The sequence below is a fragment of the Eimeria tenella genome, genomic scaffold (assembly GCF_000499545.2).
Source record: "Eimeria tenella Houghton genomic scaffold, Eth_scaff41, whole genome shotgun sequence".
Taxonomy (NCBI): domain Eukaryota; phylum Apicomplexa; class Conoidasida; order Eucoccidiorida; family Eimeriidae; genus Eimeria; species Eimeria tenella.
The window spans coordinates 169315-175144 of record NW_013543345.1 but is presented as its reverse complement, the minus strand read 5'-3'; positions in this window follow the sequence as shown (position 1 = coordinate 175144).

Genomic DNA, 5830 nt, shown 5'->3' with positions numbered 1-5830 from the left:
CGTACACACGGCCCTAAGCTCAGGAGACGAAATCGCGGAAAACTGTCCCCGTGCGGCGCGCTAGCTCCTCCACTGTGAGAAGGAGCTAGCGCGCCGCACGGAGTCAATTTCTCGTGATTTTGTTCCCTCAGCTTTGGGCTATGTGTTTCCATCGGATAGGCTACAGAGCATCTTCTCACATAACGACTCTCCTCGTTTAGGTCCAGCTGACAGTTCGGGAGAAGGCGTGGCAATAGATATGCAGGTGATATTCCCCTAGGATAAAACAGGGTGCGCCTCAATTAGTTAATGAGACCACAAGCAGGAGAGGATGGTAAAACGCGCCAAAGCAAAGAGTATAAATGGTAACTGCCAAAAGAATAGCCTCAAACAGGCTGTTGGTCCCTTAGGGACAGTGTACTAATAGTCAACCCCACTCAGGGATAGCATGGAGAAAAAATAAGCAAGAAACAAAAGGACAACGAACTGTGCATCCAGACTTTCGCGAGCCGTACACTTTGAAAGAGGCGTTAAGCAACAGAAAGAGCATGGCTTGCAGCACGATAAAATGTTTGGTTACTTATTCAGCCACATTGATTCGTGCGTTTACAAAATGGGGGCAGTTTCCGTGCAGTGCCAGCCAGATTGTGCAAGACACCTTGGATAGCGGACTGTCAGCTGAGTCAGAACGTCTCTTGAGTCCACAAGAAGAACGCAGAGAATGAGGTTGAGGGAAATTATGGGAAACACGCCAAGGGAAAGAAAGCAACAGAAGGCAAAGCTGGCCTCCGGGAAATATGTCACGTACGAGGAAGAACAAGAAGGCCTGCAAGGTGGCGAGGACGAAGGTGAGAAATCAAGCAAGACATGGAGCAAGACGGCAAGAAAATGTCTAAAACATCGTTGCAGCTATACTCAGGTAGTCAGATGCTAACAACTGTGATTACAGCATGTTCTCCACGAGGATCAGGCCTAGCAGTCAGTAGAGACTCTTTCCTATGCCTGTTTTGAGTGGTGGGGTCTTTGCAGTCTCTATGGACTTCCACAATGTTTTCCGACGCCTCTTCTGACCCATTAATAGCGTAAGCACACACTTTCATACTGTAACTGCCTAACCCTATAGCACACTCACCAATGAGCACCTCAGTTGCTCTCAGTTTACCCTTTGTCGTTCACTGCATCTTCTCACCGCTTAATAGTATAACGAACTCTGCGTCCAAAATGCTTGTCAGCGCAAACTCTGGCATATTAGTTGCCACGCACCTTATAGCACTTCATAGCCAACCTGTTTTGACGTCCTGGCGGCATTGTGGCTCTCCTCTTCGTGGCTTGCTTTTCTATGTGATACTTGCCAATCTACAAGGTAATCGGCTTCACGCGCTATGCTTTCCACATATTTTTGGGCGACGAAGAGTGTAGTTTTGCGTACATTACGCAGTCTTCAAGAATGGGAAGTACTTGGGTAATCTCCCTACTTTCCGTATCACTACACTGGAGATAGTGTACGATCACGGTGAATACGTAAGCCCACAGAAAAAGGTGGCGAATGCTCAAGCGCGCGTCAGGAGTAGATGGAGATAAACAAAGCAATGGCAGGCTAATGAAATAATGCGTACGTACGACTAAGCATTGAGGCCGAGAAATATGCAGTGCTGCCTGATATTCATTATCCAGCATTGCGTACCTCTCGGCATCAATGCTTAGAACATGGCCAGCAAAGTGCCGTTAACGGAATAAGCCGCGATGTAATACCCTGCGTTCCATTCACAGCAAGAGAATATTTTAGTATTCGAAAATTTCAGCCGCGCAAAAATCAACAACCCCTATTCAAGACCTGTGGGGAAGAGAGACTCGTTCTAGATGACACGTAAAGCAGCTACAGGAAGTCCCTTTCTTTCACTGCACTCTCATGATGCCCAAAGAACAACTGTTCAGAACTTGTAGCGATACGTTTTGACTGTAGGCATTCGACAATCCACAGCAGAAGGGAGGAGCTGTTGTAGTCAGCATACTAATGCAGGTGACCTTCCATAGCTTCAGGACAGGACTTGTTCTGTGCAGTATTACACGGAACCAACTATGGTAATGCCTTAATTTCACCATTCAACGAGAATACTAATAAACAGTCAATGTCTTGTAGACATGCTGGTTTCGCTGATATAGATGAATTTTGCGCCTTCAGGACTGAATTGCAATAATTCTTCTCTGTACAGTAGTTTACTACTTAACAAGCTTCAGGACTTCGCTTGCCGTGGGATGACACGCTACGTGAGACTCAGACCATGTTTCCTGCTCATTTAAGAGTGACGTCCTGCATGACGCTTGCAGCTGTAAAAGGCATCGTGCAGTATACATTATAGGAGAGAAAAGAGTCTCTGCAGTCGACCATCAATTTCTTCGGATGAGACGAAAGCATCTACAAAAGTCTGCGTGTACTTCACTTTTTTCCGTGCATTGTGTGGAAACTTTACAGCGTCCATGTATGTTGAGGACTCATCCTTACCAGTCCACATGTACGAGTTGCTGAGTGCTTTGGGTCTACTGCACGGCATCAAGAATATCCATGAAGCTAATCGACATATACTTTCACGCATCTACGTATATATGCGCACTTCTGATTTTGTTTGACCAACAGCAATTTAGCACTACCTACAGCTCTGCAACCTCATTCAGGCATTACGATTGGCTGCTTTGCACATAAATAAGAGCTTCAGGCATATTTTACGACTTCACGTAGTCTAGCCACAAACGATGCCCTGCTGTCCCACCGCTATCATTGCTCATCGAAAAGCGCTGAACTCATGGCCAGATGAACTATCATGAAAACGCTTGAAGATCGCTTCTCAGGACGAAGGCATCATCAACCTTTGGAGCATAAGAAGCTGAACTTCACATTTGCTGGTCTTTCAAGATTCTACATTCTAGCTTCCCCAGTGCTTTCCTAGTCACGCAAATGCGCGCATCCTGTATATGTGCGGGTGCATCGATGCGTGCGATTATCTACGGCGAAAACTTGAATTTCACGTTTTCCAAATGATGTTGCGTATTGGCAGAAGTTGGATGTTTCTCTCAATCTTTTTGTGATGCTGGAAGCTCGTATTTGCCGTGTAAATGGCATGCACACGGGAATTGAAGGAAAAATTCGTAGCTCCTCGCGAACATAGCTAGAAGATGCTAATATAAGAAGGTACTCGACGTTCTACGTGCATGAAAATTCATGCGACCACAAGCAGCATTGTAGAAAGGACTCGTTGAGAAAAATGTCAAACACTGGCAAAAACTCTAAATTCGGACAGAAATAAAATAATTAAAAAAGTGTCAGTCCACGAATCGTTTGCCGCGTTTGATTTTTTGCAGACTCGTCGTGAGGATCAACACGATCCAGTTAATTGCTACCTAAGCTCGTAAGATGTTGCAAGGCACTAAAATAACTGTGTTAACAACACTTGTATTTCTCTGTGCAGTGCTGCATTATGTTTGCCTTGTACTGCGGAAAGTTTGGGACACCTCGCACGTATTGTATAGAGCGTGCTCCACGCAGACCTTTCAATGCTACTCAGAAGGAATTACGAAGGCAACTAGAATTAAGGTGCATTAAAAGGCTTTCTTGCCTGCTTATATTGGTGCCTCAAAAGTTTGGATGAAACATGCGTAGAGGAAGTGATAGCAGACTGCAGTTCAGTCCTCCTCTGCATGAAAAGTTGCAACCGAAGTGCCTCTGCTGCCTTCGGTAAAGTGCTTGAAGTTAGTGTCACAACAAAAAAATATATAAAGAATCAATAAAGTCTTTCCTTGCCTTGGGCAACATGACTGCACCATGACCTAGCCAGCGCTACTTTGAGACAGCTGAATCCATCCATCCGTCAGGGCAACGAGACGGGCAAGCTTTTCAACGACACAACAAAATGTGCAATCCTTGTCAAACAGAGGTTCTCTAGAAGAGTCTGCCAAATAGGAGAGAAACTGCGATGTGAAACACCGTAGAAACGTGCAGAGCTTGCGAAGGTTTGTGGCCACGCAAAAGCATCAGACAATGGATCCCCCCGGGATCTTCAATGTAGGCTGCATCCTGGCCTGCAAACATTTCAGTCAGTCTTGAATTCTTTAGATAGCGGCCCTTCAACTTATCCAGTGTCATATAGCTGGCCACAGTCCCCACGATTGGTGTCCATCTGACGGCATTTATAAGTACCAGCTCCTCAAAAAGTGGACGAGATCTATGGGACACTGCGTGAATAGTTTAAGGCACGTTAAAGTGTTTACTTGGTGCTTTGCGCTTAGGGAACTTCGGTTGACAGCTCTTTATTACCAAATCTGGCATGCCGTTGTTGCATACGATAGCCAAAATGCTCTCAGGCAGACGCGCCAGAGCCAATCGCGCAGCTCTATTCATTGCTCCCATCAAGCATTCCTCTATAGAAAATGGATTCTCATCACGAAGTTCTCCTTTCGTCCGCGTGTTTGCCTGAGTGCAAGCGTGGGATGTTTCCAAACACGTGTGCATCTATTATTTTGCAGGTCGAAGTATAATAATCACCACGATATAAGAGTCAGTGTATACATAAACATTTAAACAATCTGTGCGCATGCATACACGTAGCATTAGATCCTTCTATTACGTAGGAAGCCGTTGAGAGCTTTGGATTTCAACCAGTACATTTCCACTGACTCTCAGTATGAGCTTTTGTCTATCAGCACCATCATACTTAGGATTCTCCAGTCTGAGTCCCTGCTATTCAGCAACAGAGGTGTCTGCATTTGATCATTAATCTGCAAAAGCATCTCAGTGCAAATTGCACTGCAGAATCTTCTTCTGCAGAAAAAGTCAATCCATATTAATCAAGGGCAAGTGACATCACTTAAAACATCATCGCAAAGTACGACTACGGATGAACTTAGTTCATCAAGCCGGAGCAAGCGATTCAAAAAGCATGATGGCATCATGCCAGGATACGACAACTCATGCAAGAAATGCTGGAAGTATCTCGTGAAAGCGTTCATGCATAGGCTAAAATTTACACTGTTGCGAGGGACATCTGCTCATCACAGGACGAAAGAGCACGCCTTGCTTCACAAAAATTCGAAACGGGAGAAACAGATAACTGTTCATTTGCACGAATGTGCAATAGCACGTTTTGTGAAACTGAACGTCGCCTGCCCTCCTTCTCGCATAAAGCTGTACTTCTGTCTCAACGGCACCACAATATAGGTTGACATGCTGGACCAATCAGGTGTGGAAGCTGCCTGAAAGTCTGTCCAGCGTATTTGAAGATGATCAGTAGAAATGATGAGCTGTTCGAAAATATGCAAGCTCTGAAACTAATATTTAGTGATGTCTAGATAGCAGGTGCACCAGATCTGATAAGAATCAGTACGGTCTTCCGATCACGTACATAATCCTGGCCCATAAGCAAGCTCCGGAATGGTATCCTAGGAAGTCCAGCTGCCCTTTGTGTTAAAGAAGGCGATAGGCTCCCACGATAAGAGCAACTTCAATTCTCTGCCAATTTCACACGCTCCTAAAAAATGGAGAAATGTCATGCTTGAGTACAGTAAGCCCAATATCGGAATGCGCGAGTCTATATGCATGGAAATGAAAACTTTGATTTTTCGTAAGCGTGCAGTACAGAATATCAAAAAGCAAGGGACAGCGAATCTCGGACACTTTGTCCAGCAGTTTTCATAATGAATCCTTTTACTTAGGCGGCTCCACAATACGATATCGCTGAAGGGAATCCACAAGTGCTTTTCGTTAAAGTCTACTTAGCTGCAGGCTTTTTAAAGCTAAAGGATATGAAAGGGTATTAGCGTCATAAAACCAGTTTCGGCGACTTGCCGACTATCCCAGTCG